This window comes from Helianthus annuus, unplaced genomic scaffold (genome assembly GCF_002127325.2).
Source record: "Helianthus annuus cultivar XRQ/B unplaced genomic scaffold, HanXRQr2.0-SUNRISE HanXRQChr00c043, whole genome shotgun sequence".
Lineage (NCBI taxonomy): Eukaryota > Viridiplantae > Streptophyta > Magnoliopsida > Asterales > Asteraceae > Helianthus > Helianthus annuus.
Window position 1 is genome coordinate 1 of NW_023395559.1, and position 20,737 is coordinate 20,737.

At 36.7% G+C, this 20,737-nt stretch overlaps 1 long non-coding RNA gene across 5 annotated transcripts; it reads right to left on the reverse strand.

The window, feature by feature from the left end:
* Positions 1-3,507: 3,507 nt before the first annotated feature.
* Positions 3,508-12,310, reverse strand: LOC110898314. 5 transcript variants are annotated; one of them, XR_004887719.1, is made up of 6 exons: positions 11,952-12,310; positions 11,647-11,879; positions 5,876-10,710; positions 5,571-5,803; positions 4,559-4,633; positions 3,508-4,090 (listed from the first exon to the last, which is right to left on the reverse strand). It is a non-coding gene; the product is annotated as an uncharacterized LOC110898314 (long non-coding RNA). The 5 variants fall into 5 exon arrangements; XR_004887720.1 differs by having other exon boundaries at positions 4,559-4,697; XR_004887722.1 differs by having other exon boundaries at positions 5,876-10,167; positions 11,952-12,309.
* Between the last annotated feature and the right edge of the window lie 8,427 nt (positions 12,311-20,737).

A 20,737-nucleotide genomic window follows, 5' to 3' on the forward strand; every position in this document is an offset into this window, starting at 1 on the left:
AAAGATACATCTTAATTCGTTATTTAATGCTTAGGCCATGTATAATGGGTATTATAGGGGATGAAAAAGTTTGATAACACCCCATCATTATTCCCTATGAGCATTATGAGGGTGAAGGGGGTGCTCACCTAATAGGTGAGTCCCCTCTCTTACGTCAAACCAATCCCCGTGTGCCACGTCAACTCCCCTCTTAAACTCCCCTAATACCCCCATTTGATGGCGCCACTCCCCTCTTAACTCCCCTTATTTTTTTATTAAAAAAAAAAAAAAAAAAAACAAAGAAAAGCTTTGATTGGTTGAAAGTGGGCTGGCCCCACCACCTTTCCCCTCTCCTCCTTCGGTGAGCCGCCACCGGTTTCATCCCTCTCTCTCACTCACCGATTGAACGGCGCCACCCTACCGCTCGGCAAAACCAGTCCCCGAAATGGGTTGCCGCTTACGCCCCGTCCCCTCTGAGACCATGTGTAGTGGGAGGAGGAAGACCCATTATGGAACGTTTTTCTAAAATGAGTGTAGTCAGGATGTGGGCATCGTGGAACATTATGTTAAAAGAGATGTAAAAAATTAAATAAAAAACAATAAAAAAGGGGTATTGGCCAACAAAAAAGAAGAAAAGCTGTCATTGGCCAAAGAAAAGAGTGGGGCGTGGAAAAACGAACGCTTCTTGGATTTTTTCTGGAAAAAACGCCCAAGGAGGTGGTTTTGGGGGCGTGGAGGGACGTTTTTTGGGGGGAAAACGTCCAAAACCCCTCACTACAGGTGGTCTAAGGGCATAAAGATGAAGAGCATTTCTAGAATAATGAATGGTCTTATAGAAAAATGTTCAATTCGTTATGTAAGGCAATTCTTACAATAAAATGCTACACACTTATCGAAAAATTCAAAACCAAAGATATAAAACAAAATCAAAACACATATATATGATAAAGTCTGCAAGAGTAAAAATCGAATGCTAATGGCTGAAGGTATCTTGCACTCTATGCCTTACATGCTTCAACTTTTCTCTTCTCTCTACATATCAATACCACATCAGATTTCATTACTTTCAGCTTGTCAAATGATAGGAAATGAATTTGCTACTCTTTTTTTCTATTGCCACAACCAATTATTAAATTAAATCTACAAAATAACTAACTCAAACATAAATATAACATTAATTTATAAAAAAGCATTAACATATGATTCACACATATCAAAATAACTAGTGCATTAATTTTAAAAGTAGTATTTCCATCCTCAATGCTTCACCACCTCCCTTTTTTGTTCAAGCATAATAAAACAAACTATTATCGGTCATGTGATCATACGTAAATCTTCCTTCTTTTTTGTCGCTCCTTCATCCGAGTGTCTTTTTCCAACGCCTCCGCTTGTTTTAGTAATACTTGTATTTTTGCAAGTTTTTATCTCTTCGTTTATCCGGAGCTTCTCGTTATGTAACCTTTTAGTGTGCTCGGCATCTTCATTAGTTGCGTTGTTCATATTGGACACCATTCTCACAAGTTCTTGTGTTATCATCAAATGGGTTATCTTGTGTAAGTGTTTGATTATCAAGTGGGCCCAGTTGGTTCAAAGTTGTCTTCAGATGACCTCATGCAGTGGCGAAGCTTGAATTTTTTTTACAAGGGGGTCGAAAACGTATATACCCAAAAATTTCTATAGAACCGGGGGGTCGAAAACAAATATACCCAAAAATTTCTATACGAAAACTACATATATAACACTACTGGCCAAAAAGTTCGGGGGATCAGGCACCCATCCTGGCCCCTTCAAAGCATCGCCCCTGACCTCATGTAAGTGTTTGTTTTAGAGGTTTTAGTCCTTTTTTTCGAATCTTCAAACTCGTAACCCATTGGTTCAACCTCCTATTTTTGCTCATTTCTTAGAACTTGCCAAGCTCCAATGTAGGTGTAATTGGCTTTTTTGCACCTCTCTTTTGCCTTTGGGACATTGTAATTCTTACAACGATTAATTGAGAATGTCTTGGTCTGACTGACCACTTCTTCGATTGAGATTCCTCCTATTGTATATCCCAAAAAAGCTAGTAATCTTCTTGTTCATCGTCTTCCATTTTGAGTGAATTTGATGAACACGCGAGCTGAGTCCGTAATTGATTGATGAATATGTTTCAAAATCTTTTTCCAAAATGAGTCTCACATTCAGTCCATTTTCTACTTTTAGCTCTACTTGTACATCCTAAATTATTTCATAACAAAATTAATCAAACCATTAAAAATAAATGATATAATAAAAAATAAATTATACGAAAAGTAAATAAATTATGATGTAAAAAATAAATTATATCCAAAAAAATAAATAAAATAAATTATCGCTCTTTGCAATTTAGTAGACATTTCATCTTCCTCTTCTTCGCATTCTAGTTCAACGTCCTTTTGCGTCTTTGACACCACTCAAAACAATTTTTTTTTTTTTTGGTTTAATTTACGTTAACCAGTGCTTGCTAAATGGAAAATATGAAAGGAGAAAAAAGATTGTGGTGGGAAAAAAAAATGAAATGTGTATGGTTTAAATAGGATTTTTTTTTTTAAACCCAATCCCCCACCCCAATGATCCAATTTTGATCCCCAACGTTCACATTTCAAAGGGCATGAGTAGCACACCCTTGGTGCAGCTTGCCGCATAATGCTTCCCTTCCAGCCCCATGCCGCTTGATTTTGCCAAAGCTATATCGTGTATCCAGTAACAGACCTATAATTTATTTTCTTGGGGATCGATTAAGACATTTAACCGAACTTTTAAGAGGGTGATCAGGATTTTTACCTACAAATTACACTAATTATTTTTACGGGAGCGGCAACCACTCACGGCTCCATGCACATGCATGTATCCTAAAAAGAAAAAAATATATTTTTGATCATTAAAACAAAAGGAATAAATAAACAACTGTAACAACATTAGTTAGTTTCCCTTTTCTATTCATTTTTTGTATTTCTTTATAATCTTGTTACTCCTCTCTTGTAACAAGTTTCAACACGACGAAATACACATGCCTATTATATTATATTTTCATGCCTATTATATTTTATAGTAACAAATAAAAAGTAAAGTTTTTAAAAAAGATACAGGTATGCACGTATGCATAAAAGTGATAAAACACAATACATGATAAATCTAAGCCAAAAACACTTGCATTTAATATAAAAATAACATACCTTTAGTTATTCATGTTACAGAAAACATTTAAAACACTACAAAAAAAAAATAGTTTTTTGAAATATAAAACTACACCAGTACGTTACACAAAATAAGCAATGCTCAAAATTGAAAAGGGATGTGGATAACTACGGCTGGAAGTCAATGCATCCTACACATCACTCTTTACTTACCACATCTATTTATATATCTTTTCCATTGCATCATCCACCACTTGATATTTAATTTTCTCATATATGATCTAATCATAGTCAATATATACCACTGTTTTCAGAAGTCTGGTCCGGTCTACGAACGATCTATAGAACCGATTGTTAGTATCTTAGACATCTTTTTTTTTTTTTTGCTACTCGACTTTAGTTTTGAGTTTTAACTTATATGGTTAGAAACTAATGTTGTTAACGGAAGATTGTGTTGTACCGCTAACTATTGTATCGCTTTGTTAGTCGGACGCTTTACACCTTGGTTGTGGTATGTCTTTTTAAGCACCTATTTGGCATGTCTTTTAATGCACTTATTTGACATGTTATCAAAATTATACCATTATGATTAGTCACACAACTCCAACCACGAAAAAACCTATATGAGTCACATGAGTGAATCATAAGCTCTTTCTATAAGCCACTATGTCAGTTACCTAACTCCGTCAAATCAATGCCTTAATGGTCACACCTCAACCGATGGCGGAAACATCGGGATGAGACGAAGTGTGTAAAGATTGCTAGAGACGTCATAACACTATGTGACAATATTTAATTAAATTCAAATTTCATTTCAAAACTAAATGTTACACAATATTCAAAAGGAAATAATAACATTGTTTCAACAAATAACATAACAACAAAAGATAGATAAATTTAGGTGTGTATCTAGCCACCCTAAACTTGTTTCATCAATCATCCATACTTCAATAATCAACCTGCAACATGTATTAAAATAGAGTTTCAATGCAAAAGCAAAGAGCGAGTATACAAGTTTGTTTACATAGCATAATAGAATAAAAACTCATATCCAACATGAACATAATAAAATAGTTTCAGCCATGCTAGTTTACGCAGTCCAAGTGATAGCCCAAGTTTCCAATGCGTTAAAGTACCTAACCCAAAGTTTCACGGGAGGTTAATATGTCTCCTCCTAACAATACCCCTCGACTACAAATGGGGGAGGTGCATTACCCCTATAGCGCTACTATTGTTAAGGCGGAACTACACACAGGGATTAAACGTTCACATAGCACAAAATAGTCTCAAGTATCACAAGTTTCATGTTTCATGTTTAAATGGATAGAGCATGTTTCAAATAAGTTTCAAGTGTCACGTGCGTTTAATATAGAATACATGTTGCACCCAAAGTGTTTAAAAGTAAAAATGGGTTCGAGTATACTCACATAATTGCCAAGTCTTCCGATTATCCAAGTGTTGACGAGCGTAAAAGATTTGGAGGATGGAACACCGAAGTCACCCTACATGGGTAAACGACGGTGCATGAGTAAACGGGAGTCCAAGAGAACGGACGAGAGTGTTATCCTAGACGTTTAAAATATCGCGAACTTGTTATTATTTATTAGGTTAAAAATAAATAATCCTAATATTTATGTTTTACAAAATTTGGAATTCGTATATTATGTTGTCTTGATATATATATAAAAAAAATATAGTTATAAAAGAATTCATGCTATAAATTTAGAGATTTGGTTATAAAGAAAACGAATCAAAAAGAAAAAGAATAAAAGAAATCGTTTTGAAATTATATACGTATTGTTTTGTGGATTTTACGAAAAACGGGCAGAGTTTCCTCTGTTTTTGGATGATCCCGACAACCAAAGTGTCGATCATTATTTCAAAACTCAACAATTAATCAACATTATATGTAAAATTATCGTCAATGTCAAAACGTAAATAATTACTACATATAACGGTTCGAGTTCATTTTCAAAACAATAAATATTTATCTAAACAATTAAAAAAATAAACAAAATTTGTGTCATTAAACTTTTACTACTTCTCGTGCAAAACAATAAATATTTATCTAAACAAATAAAAAAAATAAACAAAATTTGTGTCATTAAACTTTTACTACTTCTCGTGCCACCTCGAGACCGAGCTTAACTGCAGTTGACCACGCTGACCCGTTCGACCGAGTTGATTCATAAATTGACTTTATTAAAAAAAAATAACAACCACCACTAAACTGAAATTAGTTTTTGTATTGGATTAAAGGGTATTATTACTTTCAAATCATCAACAACATGTTATCTTTTCCATTATGAACCTATCGAACAAACAGAACAAACTCACAAAAAAATCACAATTCCGATCTAGTTCAGTTTCTTTATTCGACTGTTGTTCCATTTGTATTGAAATAAAAGAAAACAAACTGATTGAGTTAAAGAGTTATACCGAAACAGTGAAGACTCGGATCCGACGTAAACTCCGATTCCGAGCCAAACCTAAGCCGTTGACCTGAGACCCGAGCCGTATGATGACCGGAGTGGACTGAGGTCGAACGGGACTCGAACAAGAGAACGGAAGCTGAACCGAAACAAATCCAGGCTCGATCCCGAGCCACCCGATTCAACTGAACCGAGACCTAAACTCGTTGCAGTTGTCAGCCGGGCCGGAGCTCCGATGACCTGAACCAAAAACTAAACTGAACGAAAATCGAATCGAATTTCAAACAAACAAGACCTGAACCGGATTCTAACCTGAACCGATTAAACTCGAAACCCGAATCGCGAGTCGCCGCCCATCGTTCCGATCTACCGCCGCCCATCGTTCCGTTCTACCGCCGCCGTCGAGTGGCGGTGTTGCTGCTGTTGTTTGTGTGGGACAAGGGAGAGGAGACGAGAGTGGTAGAGGTGGGGGGTCGTGCCCGGTTCGTTTGGTTGTGGCTCACCGGAAAGGCGGCGCCGGAAGGGTCGCCGGAACCCTAATCCGGTGACCGGATTTTTTAGAGAGAGGGAGATAGAGGGATGCTTGTGAGGGTTGTGAGTTGTGTGGTGTGTTGTCTGCTTATACAAATCGAGAGAGGTAGGTGTAGGGTTTCTTGCCATTTAGTTTTAGTAAAAGACTAATAAAGTCCCTCAACTTTGAAAGGTCAACTAATTAGCTGAAATAACTTAGTTTAAGTTATAAAACGTAGTTGACCAAACTAACTAGGTTATTTTGTTATTTGGCTAACTTTAAAAGTTAACGACTAACTAAATTTATTATAGAAGAAAACTTTTAAATAGTGAACTCAATGTATTTTAAATAACTAAACTATAAATAAATAATCATTTTTTTTTAAAGCGAGACGACAAACACAAGGATATGAAGTTTCCAAAAAAAAAGGAACATGAACAACGGTTTTCTAAATATGGAAAGTTATGAAAACGCGGAGCGTTACAGTCTCCCCTCCTTTAGGAAATTTCGTCCCGAAATTTATTCAGGAGCAAGACTTGAAAGGATTTTGGCAAAGAGAAGAGATTCGTTTAAAATTAAGGCTTGTATGAATAACGGAGAATAACGGAGATGTAAGGGTGAACGATTGATCTAATAAGTGATTACAAGTATAAGAATGTCATACGTATCGGATAGACAAAAGTAGTGCGCTAAGAATTGAGTCTCGTCGTGGATAATCGGTTATAAGGCGTTCGTGAGTTGTTTAAGGTTTGAATTAGGTCCAAAGGTCTACAAAACACTGAATCTCTCATGGCACGTTTTCACGAAAGTTTGGTAACATGGTGAAAACACTTATATATAGGAAGTACCAGCGGCGTATCCACCATGTTTCAACCGTGTTACGTCTGTTTCGTACTCGGTGTCATGATACGTTCTGTGTCTTATCATACGCAGTAGTACACTCTATGATTCTCATACGCCGATTACTATAATCCCGTGTGCACCCGCGATTACATCAATCGTCGCCTGATCCGCATAGCTTGTACTAGTTGCGTATGAATTACGGTATACATAAATCTTGAAAATAAGATCGCATGTGAATGAAAAAAAATGTAACATATAAGTATGTTTGCGTTCCAAATAGTATAAGACCAACGTAAGCGAATCCCTCGGGTTTCGCTCGCGTATAGGCGCGAAAGTATAAATTTTGAGTAAAAAGCATGAGCATAGCATAAGTTCAAACGTGATCACGCACATGAGCATAAACACAAAACGCATGTCAGGGGTATGAGTAAAAGTATAAGCATAACGTGTACAAAAAAAAGTATAAATGTGAGTATAAACACAAAGCGTATGAGTACGAATACGACTATAAGTGTGAACATAAGATGTATGAGCATAGATATGAACGGGAACATAGGTGTAAAACATGAAGGTTTAAGTATGAATAATATATATATATGTACGAATATAAGCGTAACAGAGTTGTACAAGTGTAAATGAAAACATAAAATGTATGAACGTGAATATGAATGTAGTATAGACATGAATGTAAGGACAATGTAAATGTATAATTGTGAGTGTGTGTATAAACGTAAAACGTATAAATTTTGAACCATGAGTAATACATAAATGTGTAAGTGTGAACATAAGTGAAGGCATAAAATGCATAAACATGGATGTAGGAAATACTGATTTGTTTATAGTATAAATCGAAATACACAAGTTTATGTGCGTAAAAGATTAAAACCTTGAGTATGAAAGAAAAAGGAAACGAGTGACACGCGCGAGATTGCTGTGAGACATTGACTAAAACGGGTAAAATGATATGCATATATAGTTGTTTGCGCAAAACGTGAAGTTAAAATAGATTGAGTTGTCGTGGGATGTAGAATCTAGTTTGTGCATGTAAGGAGGTATAAAACAGCTATCGGTTACGTGAAACGTACTTTGTAAAAGAATGGAAATACTACTACGATTTTAAAAGAGTTTACATAAGTTGAAAATTTGTTGGTTCTTATGAAGTTTCCTTGCCCACGTGTTTTGAATTTAATTGGCTTATCGAGTGCGGTTTTGAAAAAAAATTCTAGGGGTTAACAAGTTCGCATCGCTTTAAATAACTTTGTATTAGAAAATTTTGAAGTTTACAAGATTCTTGTGAAAAATTTAATCCTTAGAAAAAAAGAATTTGGTATATGAACTTAGTGATCGTGAAAGGTGTCCTTAATAAAATGTTTCTTTTTTTTTTATGATCTTGGAAAGAGTTTCGATAAACGATCGGATAATATTTGTAATATTTTGTATGAAAAGTTGGTTTGATTATCAATTGAAAAATAACAATCTTTTGTATAATATGATGCAAGACGAATGCGTTTTAGTAATTACGCGGAATACGAAATTTTGTGGGCAATGAATTTATTAAACCAACTAAGTTGGTGAGTAGCATTTCGTAAAGTTTTGAATATTGAGAAACAAGTGTCTACGGAAAAGTTAAAAATTTCACGTGTGTAAGCTATATGAAAATATAGATTGTAGGATAAGAAGTTCATTCATATAAACAATGCATTTTGAAATAATTAGAGATTTGACTAATGATAATCGATTTAGATGTATAAATGATCGCGTTTACATAACATAGTCTATTAAAAGAAAGTATCGGTAATGATCACCTAGGTAAGGGAATCACCCCTAACCCATTGGTGAGGTCGTTGTAAGATGAGAAAAAGAAGCGCAGTTAATCGTCAAGGTAAGGAAATCACTCCTATCTCGACGATATGTCTCCACTTGTTGTTACAAAAAGAAAAATGTAAATAAAATTACGAGAAATTATGCATGCTAATAATGCGTAATCGTATGAAAAGTAATAGTATGATGTATGCGCAAAAGTGAAATCTCACAAATAGTTCAAAATTGACAAGAGAGAATTTCATCATAAAAGATCGAAAATAATAAGGCGTAAGTTCGATAAAAGAGACTTGGATGGTTCCAAAACGGAACGTTGACTAACCAAAGTGGTCGAAAGGTCATTCGAAATTGAAGAGCATGCTTTGGCCTAATAGATGGTATACTCTCGCCGACAAGTCGGTTAACGGTATTCACCCTTCCGGTTACTACATGCCCCAATTCAATCGAAAATTCGAGACTTGGCGAGATTTATGTAAAATCAAGGAGTGGGACTAGTCGACTAGGTGCGGGTTTCACCCCTAGCTTGACGAGTTCATGCCCTAAGTGTGGTTGGTACTCGTTGGGTCGAAATTTAATTTCGACACGTTAACGAGGGTCCACTAGAAATTGAATTTGAAATTTGAAATTTGAAATTTCCATTAAGATGTGGATTTCACTCCTAACTTACTGGTGGAATTTCGTGCAACAAAATGAAATCAAGCGGGATGAGAGTTGTTTACCAAATTGTGGGTTTCACGCCTATTTTGGTAAACTCGTCACTTTTGTATAATATGAGTGTTTTCGAGTTTAAGAAAAATCGAGTAAAATGCCTTAGGGAGAGCGTATGTTAAAAGGACAAACGAACAAGCATAAACACATAAGAAGGCATGTCGAGAGTAACACATAAGGATTAGGACAATAAAACAAGTATCAACACATAATACAACAAGTATCGAACAGAATAGACAAGCATTAACACACAATGAAACAAATATTAACACATAAGGATGGCATGTCAAGTATTAACACATAAGTGACACATATGTTTAAAAGATCATAAGAGAATAAATAAGGCAAATAAAGTAGCATGCAAGTAGTTTCAAGTAAAACATACGAATAAAGCTCTAAAACTATAGACTAGGTTAAAGCATTCCTACTTTTCCTAATTCCCTATAGTTATGGCTCTGATACCAATCTGTCACACCCCAACCGATGGCGGAAACATCGGGATGAGACGAAGTGTGTAAAGATTGCTAGAGGCGTCATAACACTATGTGACAATATTTAATTAAATTCAAATTTCATTTCAAAACTAAATCTTACACAATATTCAAAAGGAAATAACAACATTGTTTCAACAAATAACATAACAACAAAAGATAGATAAATTTAGGTGTGTATCTAGCCACCCTAAATTGTTTCATCAATCATCCATACTTCAATAATCAACCTGCAACATGTATTAAAATAGAGTTTCAATGCAAAAGCAAAGAGCGAGTATACAAGTTTGTTTACATAGCATAATAGAATAAAAACTCATATCCAACATGAACATAATAAAATAGTTTCAGCCATGCTAGTTTACGCAGTCCAAGTGATAGCCCAAGTTTCCAATGCTTTAAAGTACCTAACCCAAAGTTTCACGGGAGGTTAATATGTCTCCTCCTAACAATACCCCTCGACTACAAATGGGGGAGGTGCATTACCCCTATAGCGCTACTATTGTTAAGGCGGAACTACACACAGGGATTAAACGTTCACATAGCACAAAATAGTCTCAAGTATCACAAGTTTCATGTTTCATGTTTAAATGGATAGATCATGTTTCAAATAAGTTTCAAGTGTCACGTGCGTTTAATATAGAATAGATGTTGCACCCAAAGTGTTTAAAAGTAAAAATGGGTTCGAGTATACTCACATAATTGCCAAGTCTTCCGATTATCCAAGTGTTGACGAGCGTAAAAGATTTGGAGGATGGAACACCGAGGTCACCCTACATGGGTAAACGACGGTGCATGAGTAAACGGGAGTCCAAGAGAACGGACGAGAGTGTTATCCTAGACGTTTAAAATATCGCGAACTTGTTATTATTTATTAGGTTAAAAATAAATAATCCTAATATTTATGTTTTACAAAATTTGGAATTCGTATATTATGTTGTCTTGATATATATATATATAAAATATAGTTATAAAAGAATTCATGCTATAAATTTAGAGATTTGGTTATAAAGAAAACGAATCAAAAAGAAAAAGAATAAAAGAAATCGTTTTGAAATTATATACGTATTGTTTTGTGGATTTTACGAAAAACGGGCAGAGTATCCTCTGTTTTTGGATGATCCCGACAACCAAAGTGTCGATCATTATTTCAAAACTCAACAATTAATCAACATTATATGTAAAATTATCGTCAATGTCAAAACGTAAATAATTACTACATATAACGGTTCGAGTTCGTTTTCAAAACAATAAATATTTATCTAAACAATTAAAAAAATAAACAAAATTTGTGTCATTAAACTTTTACTACTTCTCGTGCAAAACAATAAATATTTATCTAAACAAATAAAAAAAATAAACAAAATTTGTGTCATTAAACTTTTACTACTTCTCGTGCCACCTCGAGACCGAGCTTAACTGCAGTTGACCACGCTGACCCGGTCGACCGAGTTGATTCATAAATTGACTTTATTAAAAAAAATAACAACCACCACTAAACTGAAATTAGTTTTTGTATTGGATTAAAGGGTATTATTACATTCAAATCATCAACAGCATGTTATCTTTTCCATTATGAACCTATCGAACAAACAGAACAAACCCACAAAAAAATCACAATTCCGATCTAGTTCAGTTTCTTTATTCGACTGTTGTTCCATTTGTATTGAAATAAAAGAAAACAAATTGATTGAGTTAAAGAGTTATACCGAAACAGTGAAGACTCGGAGCCGACGTAAACTCCGATTCCGAGCCAAAACTGAGCCGTTGACCTGAGACCCGAGCCGTATGATGACCGGAGTGGACTGAGGTCGAACGGGACTCGAACAAGAGAACGGAAGCTGAACCGAAACAAATCCAGGCTCGATCCCGAGCCACCCGATTCAACTGAACCGAGACCTAAACTCGTTGCAGTTGTCAGCCGGGCCGGAGCTCCGATGACCTGAACCAAAAACTAAACTGAACGAAAATCGAATCGAATTTCAAACAAACAAGACCTGAACCGGATTCTAACCTGAACCGATTAAACTCGAAACCCGAATCGCGAGTCGCCGCCCATCGTTCCGATCTACCGCCGCCCATCGTTCCGTTCTACCGCCGCCGTCGAGTGGCGGTGTTGCTGCTGTTGTTTGTGTGGGACAAGGGAGAGGAGACGAGAGTGGTAAAGGTGGGGGGTCGTGCCCGGTTCGTTTGGTTGTGGCTCACCGGAAAGGCGGCGCCGGAAGGGTCGCCGGAACCCTAATCCGGTGACCGGATTTTTTAGAGAGAGGGAGATAGAGGGATGCTTGTGAGGGTTGTGAGTTGTGTGGTGTGTTGTCTGCTTATACAAATCGAGAGAGGTAGGTGTAGGGTTTCTTGCCATTTAGTTTTAGGAAAAGACTAATAAAGTCCCTCAACTTTGAAAGGTCAATTAATTAGCTGAAATAACTTAGTTTAAGTTATAAAACGTAGTTGACCAAACTAACTTGGTTATTTTGTTATTTGGCTAACTTTAAAAGTTAACGACTAACTAAATTTATTATAGAAGAAAACTTTTAAATAGTGAACTCAATGTATTTTAAATAACTAAACTATAAATAAATAATCATTTTTTTTTATTAAAGCGAGACGACAAACACAAGGATATGAAGTTTCCAAAAAAAAAGGAACATGAACAACGGTTTTCTAAATATGGAAAGTTATGAAAACGCGGAGCGTTACATTAATCAACAAATATGTGTGATGCCGTCAGACCTTTCTCCATCATTTAGGAATCTGATGCCGTCAATAAACACATTCCTTAAATTGTAGCCATTTGTTGAGCGTTTTTTTGTGTCTAATCCGCATATATATCATCATTGCCCTTGATTTTCTTGACTGTATATCTCTTAAATGTCAACATATACACGTGTGATTTAGTTTACGAAGAAATTTCAATGCCGAGAACCTCGATCAGAGAGTAAAAAAGGCGTAAGGTTCACAATGGTGTAAAATTAAAATGGGATATACCGGGCTAGGATTCGAGTTACATGAACAAGAGTCAGAACAATCACCCAAGAATGGAATCGTCGAGCGAAAACACTTGACAACCTCCTAGAAGCAGCTTTTCTTGCCACCAGACCTTTCTCCATCAATTAGGAATCTGATGCCGTCAATAAACACATTCCTTAAATTGTAGCCATTTGTTGAGTGTTTTTTTTGTGTCTAATCCGCATATATATCACCATTGCCCTTGATTTTCTTGAGTGTATATCTCTTAAATGTCAACATATACACGTGTGATTTAGTTTACGAAGATTTTTCACTGGCGAGAACCTCGATCAGAGAGTAAAAAAGGCGTAAGATTCACAATGGTGTAAAATTAAAATAGAATATACCGGGATAGGATTCGAGTTACAGGAACAAGGGCCAAACCAACCACCCAGGAATGGAATCGTCAAGCGAAAACACTTGAGAACCTCCTAGAAGCAACTTTTCTTGCCACCAGACCTTTCTCCATCAATTAGGAATCTGATGCCGTCACTAAACATATTCCTTAAGTTGTAGCTATTTGTTGAGTGTTTTTTTGGTGTCTAATCCGCATATATATCACCATTGCCCTTGATTTTCTTGACTGTATATATCTTAAATGTCAACATATACACGTGTGATTTAGTTTACGAAGATTTTTCAATGCCGAGAACCTCGACCAGATAGTAAAAAAGGCGTAAGGTTCACAATAGTGTAAAATTAAAATTGGATATACCTGGCTAGGATTCAAGTTACAGAAACAAGGGCCAAACCAACCACCCAAGAATGGAATCGTCGAGCGAAAACACTTGAAAACCTCCTAGAAGCAGCTTTTCTTGCCACCAGACCTTTCTCCATCAATTAGGAATCTGATGCCGTCAATAAAAACATTCCTTAAATTGTAGCCATTTGTCGAGTATTTTTTTTGTGTCTAATCCGCATATATATAGCTATTGCCCTAGATTTTCTTGACTATATATCTCTTAAATGTCAACATATACAGGTGTGATTTAGTTTACGAAGATTTTTCAACGCCGAGAACCTCGATCAGAGAGTAAAAAAGGCGTAAGGTTCACAATGGTGTAAAATTAAAATGGGATATACCGGGCTAGGATTCGAGTTATATGAACAAGAGCCAGACCAACCACCCAAGAATGGAATCGTCGAGCGAAAACCCTTGACAACCTCCTAGAAGCAGCTTTTCTTGCCACCAAACCTTTCTCCATCAATTAGGAATCTGATGCCTTCAATAAACACATTCCTTAAATTGTAGCCATTTGTTGAGTGTTTTTTTTTTGTGTCTAATCCGCATATATATCACCATTTCCCTTGATTTTCTTGACCGTATATCTCTTAAATGTCAACATATACACGTGTAATTTAGTTTTCGAAGATTTTTCAATGCCGAGAACCTCGATCAGAGAGTAAAAAAGGCGTAAGGTTCACAAAGGTGTAAAATTAAAATTAGATATACCGTGCTAGGATTCGAGTTACAGGAACAAGGGCCAAACCAACCACCCAAGAATGGAATCGTCAAACGAAAACACTTGAGAACCTCCTAGAAGCAGCTTTTCTTGTCACCAGACCTCTCTCCATCAATTAGGAATCTGAAGCCGTCACTAAACACATTCCTTAAATTGTAGCCATTTGTTGAGTGTTTTTTTTTTGTGTCTAATCAGCATATATATCACCATTTCCCTTGATTTTCTTGACTGTATATCTCTTAAATGTCAACATATACACGTGTTATTTAGTTTACGAAGATTTTTCAATGCCGAGAACCTCGATCAGAGAGTAAAAAAGGCGTAAGGTTCACAATGGTGTAAAATTAAAATGGGATATACTGGGCTAGGATTCGAGTTACAGGAACAAGGGCCAAACCAACCACCCTAGAATGGAATTGTCGAGCGAAAACACTTGACAACCTCCTAGAAACAGCTTTTCTTGCCACCAGACCTTTCTCCATCAATTAGAAATCTGATGCCGTCAATAAACACATTCCTTAAATTGTAGCCATTTGTTGAGTGTTTTTTTGTGTCTAATCCACATATATATCACCATTGCCCTTGATTTTCTTAACTGTATATCTCTTAAATGTCAACATATACAGGTGTGATTTAGTTTACGAAGATTTTTCAATGCCGAGAACCTCGATCAGAGAGTAAAAAAGGCGTAAGGTTCACAATGGTGTAAAATTAAAATGGGATATACCGGGCTAGGATTCGAGTTACAGGAACAAGAGCCAAACCAACAAGCCAAGAATGGAATCGTCAAGCGAAAACACTTGACAACCTCCTAGAAGCATCTTTTCTTGCCACCAGACCTTTCTCCATCAATTAGGAATCTGATGCCGTCACTAAACACATTCCTTAAACTGTAGCCATTTGTTGAGTGTTTTTTTGTGTCTAATCCGCTTATATATCACCATTGCCCTTGATTTTCTTGACTCTATATCTCTTAAATGTCAATATATACACGTGTGATTTAGTTTACGAAGATTTTTTAATGCTGAGAACCTCGATCAGAGAGTAAAAAAGCCGTAAGGTTCACAACGGTGTAAAATTAAAATGGGATATACCGGGCTAGGATTCGAGTTACAGGAACAAGGGCCAAACCAACCACCCAAGAATGGAATCGTCAATCGAAAACACTTGATAACCTCCTAGAAGCAGCTTTTCTTGCCACCAGACCTTTCTCCATCAATTAGGAATCTGATGCCGTCACTAAACACATTCCTTAGATTGTAGCCATTTGTTGAGTGTATTTTTGGTGTCTAATCCGCATATATATCACCATTGCCCTTGATTCTCTTGACTGTATATCTCTTAAATGTCAACATATACACGTGTGATATAGTTTACGAAGATTTTTCAGTGCCAAGAACCTCGATCAGAGAGTAAAAAAGGCGTAAGGTTCACAATGGCGTAAAATTAAAGTGGGATATACCGGGCTAAGATTCGAGTTACAGAAACAAGGGACAAACCAACCACCCAAGAATGGAATCGTCGAGCGAAAACACTTGACAACCTCCTAGAAGCAGCTTTTCTTGCCACCAGACCTTTCTCCATCAATTAGGAATCTGATTCCCTCAATAAACACATTCCTTAAATTGTAGCCATTTGTTGATTGTTTTTTTTGTATGTAATCCGCATATATATCACCGTTGCCCTTGATTTTCTGGACTGTATATCTCTTAAATGTCAACATATACACGTGTGATTAAGTTTACGAACATTATTCAATGCCGAGAACGTCGATCAGAGAGTAAAAAAGGTGTAAGGTTCACAATAGTGAAAAATTAAAATGGGATATACCGGGCTAAGATTCGAGTTACCAGAACAAGGGCCAAACCAACCATCCAAGAATGGAATCGTCAAGCGAAACCACTTCACAACCTCCTAGAAGCAGCTTTTCTTGCCACAAGACCTTTCTCCATCAATTAGGAATCTGTAGCCGTCACTAATCACATTCCTTAAATTGTAGCCATTTCTTAAGTGTTTTTTTTGTGTCTAATCCGCATATGTATCACCACTGCCCTTGAATTTCTTGACTTTATATCTCTTAAATGTCAACATATACACATGTGATGTAGTTTACGAAGATTTTTCAATGCCGAGAACCTCGATCAGAGAGTAAAAAAGGCGTAAGGTTCACAATGGTGTAAAATTAAAATGAGAAATACCGGTCTAGGATTCGAGTTACAGGAACAAGGGCCAAACCAACCACCCAAGAATGGAATCGTCGAGCGAAAACACTTGACAACCTCCTAGAAGCAGCTTTTCTTGCCACCAAACCTTTATCCATCCATTAGGAATTTGATGCCGTGACTAAACACATTCCTTAAATTGTAGCCATTTGTTGAGTGTTTTTTTTGGTGTCTAATCCGCATATATATCACCATTGCCCTTGATTTTCTTGACTGTATATCTCTTAAATGTCAACATATACACGTGTGATTTAATTTATGAAGATTTTTCAATGCCGAGAACCTCGATGAAGAGTAAAAAAAGGCGTAAGTTTCAAAATGGTGTAAAATTAAAATGGGATATACCGGGCTAGGATTCGAATTACAGGAACAAGGGCCAAACCAACAACCAAAGAATTGAATCGTCAAGCGAAAACACTAGACAACCTCCAAGAAGCAACTTTTTTTGCCACCAGACCTTTCTCCATCAATTAGGAATCTGATTCCGTCGCTAAACATATTCCTTAAATTGTAGTCATTTGTTGAGTGTTTTTTTTTTGTGTCAAATCCGCATATATATCACCATTGCCCTTGATTTTCTTGACTGTATATCTCTTAAATGTCAACATATACACGTGTGATTTAATTTACGAAGATTTTTCAATGCCGAGAACCTCGATCAGAGAGTAAAAAAGGCGTATGGTTCACAATGGTGTAAAATTAAAATGAGATATACCGGGCTAGGATTCGAGTTACAGGAACAAGGGCCAAACCAACACCCAAAAATGGAATCGTCGAGCGAAAACACTTGTCAACCTCCTAGAAGCAGCTTTTCTTGCCACCAGACCCTTCTCCATCACTTAGGAGGAATCTGATGCCGTCACTAAACACATTCCTTAAATTGTAGCCGTTTGTTGAGTGTTTTTTTGGGTGTCTAATCCGCATATATATCACCATCGCCATTGATTTTCTTGACTGTATATCTCTTAAATGTCAACATATACACGTGGTGATTTAGTTTACGAAGATTTTTCAATGCCGAGAACCTCGATCAGAGAGTAAAAAAAGGCGTAAGGTTCACAATGGTGTAAAATTAAAATGAGATATACCGGGCTAGGATTCGAGTTATTGGAACAAGGGCCAAACCAACCACCCAAGAATGGAATCGTCGAGCGAAAACACTTGATAACCTCCTAGAAGCAGCTTTTCTTGCCCCCAGACCTTTCTCCATCAATTAGGAATCTGATGCCGTCGCTAAACACATTCTTTAAATTGTAGCCATTTGTTGAGTGTTTTCTGCATATATATCACCATTGCCCTTGATTTTCTTGACTGTATATCTCTTAAATGTCAACATATACACGTGTGATTTAGTTTACAAAGGTTTTTCAATGCGGAGAACCTCGATCAGAGAGTAAAAAAGGCGTAAGGTTCGCAATGGTGTAAACTTAAAATGGGATATACCGGGCTAGGATTCGAGTTACAGGAACAAGGGCCAAACCAACCTTCCAAGAATGGAATCGTCGAGCAATAACACTTGACAACCTCGTAGAAGCAGCTTTTCTTGCCACCAGACCTTTCTCCATCAATTAGGAATCTGATGCGGTCAATAAACACATTTCTTAAATATTAGCCATTTGTTGAGTGTTTTTTTTGTGTCTAATCCGCATATATATCACCATTGCCCTTGATTTTCTTGACTGTATATCTCTTAAATGACAACATATACACGTGTGATTTAGTTTACGAAAATTTTTCAATGCCGAGAACCTCGATCAGAGAGTAAAAAAGGCGTAAGGTTCGCAATGGTGTAAAATTAAAATGAGATATACCTGGCTAAGATTCGAGTTACCGGAACAAGGGCCAAACCAACCACCCAAGAATAGAATCGTCGAGCGAAAACACTTGACAACCTCCTAGAAGCAGCTTTTCTTGCCACCGGACCTTTCTCCATCAATTAGGAATCTAATGTCGTTACTAAACACATTCCTTAAATCGTAGCCATTTGTTGAGTTTTTTTTTTTTTTTTGTGTCTAATCCGCATATATATTACCATTGCCCTTGATTTTCTTGACTGTATATCTCTTAAATGTCAACATATACACGTGTGATTTAGTTTACGAAGATTTTTCAATGCCGAGAACCTCGATCAGAGATAAAAAAAGGCGTAAGGTTCACAATTGTGTAAAATTAAAATGGGATATACCGGGCTAGGATTCGAGTTACAGGAACAAGGGCCAAACCAACCATCCAAGAATGGAATCGTCAAGTAAAAACACTTGACAACCTCGTAGAAACAGCTTTTCTTGCCACCAGACATTTCTCCATTAATTAGGAATCTGATGCGGTCAATAAACACATTTCTTAAATAGTAGCCATTTGTTGAGTGTTTTTTTGTGTCTAATCCGCATATATATCACCATTGCCCTTGATTTTCTTGACTGTATATCTCTTAAATGACATTATATACACGTGTGATTTAGTTTACGAAAATTTTTCAATGCCGAGAACCTCGATCAGAGAGTAAAAAAGGCGTAAGGTTCGTAATGGTGTAAAATTAAAATGAGATATACCGGGCTAGGATTCGAGTTACAGGAACAAGGGCCAAACCAACCACCCAAGAATGGAATCGTCGAGCGAAAACACTTGACAACCTCCTAGAAGCAGCTTTTCTTGCCACCAGACCTTTCTCCATCAATTTAGGAATCTGATGCCGTCACTAAACACATTCCTTAAATTGTAGCCATTTGTTGAGTGTTTTTTTTGGTGTCTAATCCGCATATATATCACCATTGCCCTTAATTTTCTTGACTGTATATCTCTTAAATGTCAACATATACACGTGTGATTTAGTTTACGAAGATTTTTCAATGCCGAGAACCTCGATCAGAGAGTAAAAAAGGCGTAAGGTTCACAATGGTGTAAAATTAAAATGGGATATACCGGGCTAGGATTCGAGTTACAGGAACAAGGGCCAAACCAACCCACCCAAGAATGGAATCGTCGAGCGAAAACACTTGACAACCTCCTAGAAGCAGCTTTTCTTGCCACCAGACCTTTCTCCATCAATTAGGAATCCGATGCCGTCACTAAACACATTCCTTAAAGTGTAGCCATTTGTTGCGTGTTTTATTTGGGGTCTAATCCGCATATATATCACCATTGCCCTTGATTTTCTTGACTGTATATCTCTTAAATGTCAACATATACATGTGTGATTTAGTTTACGAAGATTTTTCAATGCCGAGAACCTCGATCAGAGAGTAAAAAAGGCGTAAGGTTCACAATAGTGTAAAATTAAAATGGGATATACCGGGCTAGGATTTGAGTTACAGGAACAAGGGCCAAATCAACCAACCAAGAATGGAATCGTCGAGCGAAAACACTTGACAACCTCCTAGAAGCAGCTTTTCTTGCCACCAGACCTTTCTCCATCAATTAGGAATCTGATGCCGTCACTAAGCACATTCCTAAAATTGTAGCCATTTGTTAAGTGTTTTTTTTGTTGTCTAATCCGCATATATATCACCATTGCCCTTAATTTTCTTAACTGTATATCTCTTAAATGTCAACATATACACGTGTGATTTAGTTTACGAACATTTTTCGATGCCGAGAACCTCGATCAGAGAGTAAAAAAGGCGTAAGGTTCACAATGGTGTAAAATTAAAATGGGATATACCGGGCTAGGATTCGAGTTACAGGAACAAGGGCCAAACCAACCACCCAAGAATGAAATCGTCGAGCGAAAAAACTTGACAACCTCCTAGAAGCAGCTTTTCTTGCCACCAGACCTTTCTCCATCAATTAGGAATCTGATGCCGTCACTAAACACATTCCTTAAATTGTAGCTATTTGTTGAGTGTTTTTTTTGGTGTCTAATCCGCATATATATCACTATTGCCCTTGATTTTCTTGGCTTTATATCTCTTAAATTTCAACATATACACGTCTGATTTAGTTTACGAAGATTTTTCAATGTCGAGAACCTCGATCAGAGAGTAAAAAAGGAAAAGGTTCACAATGGTGTAAAATTAAAATGGGATATACCGGGCTAGGATTGGAGTTACAGGAACAAGGGCTAAACCAACCACCCAAGAATGGAATCGTAGAGCGAAAACACTTGA